The sequence below is a fragment of the Microtus ochrogaster genome, chromosome 10 (genome assembly GCF_000317375.1).
Source record: "Microtus ochrogaster isolate Prairie Vole_2 chromosome 10, MicOch1.0, whole genome shotgun sequence".
In the NCBI taxonomy this organism is placed as follows: Eukaryota; Metazoa; Chordata; class Mammalia; order Rodentia; family Cricetidae; genus Microtus; species Microtus ochrogaster.
In genome coordinates, this window is record NC_022016.1 from 66,886,571 (window position 1) to 66,888,244 (window position 1,674).

The following is a 1,674-nucleotide window of genomic DNA, read 5'->3' on the forward strand; positions in this document are numbered from 1 at the left end:
CACACACACACACACACACACACACACACACACACACACACACACACTTCATTTATTTTTGGAAGATGAAATAATTGAAATTTCAGGTTCCAGATAAAAATAGTCTCTGATATTTTATTTGCTATTAAAAATTAATAACTTTAGAAACAGAACTTTTGACAGAACGGATTCCTCAATAAATGAATTTGTAACTGTGGATGTTAAAGTCTTACTAGAATATATGCTAACTCATTCCATAATTCCTGCAGAAGTAGATCTACCCCTTATTACAAAATAGTGTTGATTTAACATGTAAAAGTGTAAGAAGGAACTGACAATCAGAGATAGCAAGTCACGATCGCCATCTACTGGCTACTGGCTGAAATATGTTTAATTCATTAGGTTCTTAAGCCTGCAGTAGCAATAAATGAGACTGAGCAAAACTACTGGAGAAGCTTGATCCTTGGAAGCATAGCACAAAGATTCATCATCAAAGAAGGTGTCATTACTATGTCAGACATGATGTATAACATGTAGACTCATTCTTGGAAATGTCTCTTTGATAGAGATAGAAAAATCTGTGAGAGAGTTAAAATTGGAAAATCAATTCACTTTTATCCTCTTGGATGACTCATGTGTCCTTTGGTTGCATTCAGTCATCACCTGTGTATATATATATGTGTGTGTGTGTATATATACAGTATAGGGTAGGACCTGCATATGAAGAACAGGTGACTTACCTCACTTAATATTGTACAATCTCAGCCCATCTGTTATTCTGCAGTCTTTTCTTAAATGCTAAATTATTTTTAATTTTTTATTAAATTTATCCACTTTCTATTTTATGTGTGAATGTTTTGATTATATTCATATATGTATACTATTTAATGCCTGGTGCTCACAAAGATCAGAAGAGGGTATTGGATCCCCTGGAACTGGAATTACAGATGTTTGTGAACCACTATGTTGGTGCTAGGAATTGAACCCAGGTGCATGTGCGTTTAATTGTTGAATACATATGATAATTGTCTTTCTGTGTCTGGGTTACCTCACTCAATATGATGTTTTCTAGCTCCATCCACTTGCCTGCAAAATTCAGGATGTCCTTATTTGTTTTCTGCTCTGTAGTTCTCCATTGTGTAAATGTACCACATTTTCCTTATCCATTGTTTTAATAAATAAAGCTTGCCTGAAGATCGGTATAAAACAACCACACTTTTCAGCCATACAGGCCAGGTGGGGGTGGTGCACGCCGTTAATCTCAGCACTACAGAAGAATATAAGGAGGGATGAGACAGGAATTCACTCTCAGTCTGAAAATTTCATAGAGGTAAGAACTCTCTAGTGGCTTGGCTGCTATGCTTTTGTGACCTTCAGGTTGAACCCCAATATCTGTCTCTGGGTTTTCATTATTTGTATTTGTGCTTCATTTGGCACCCAATATTTGGGGTACAAATTCATGAAAAAGTCATTTGCCTATGACTTTAGCCCCTGCAGGTGGGGCTCCAGTCCCATCCAGCAAGGCTTTCTTTTCTTTTTTCCCCAAGCTTCTGAGTGAGTTTGAGATTTTCCTGTTGTAACCTCTCTGAAACAGTCTCCAGCTGCCACCCAAACTCCAGAAGCACCTGGGCTCCAAACACCACAGGACTCATCCACCCTAGACTGGCTGGTTATGCCTTCAGGTAGCACCCCCCC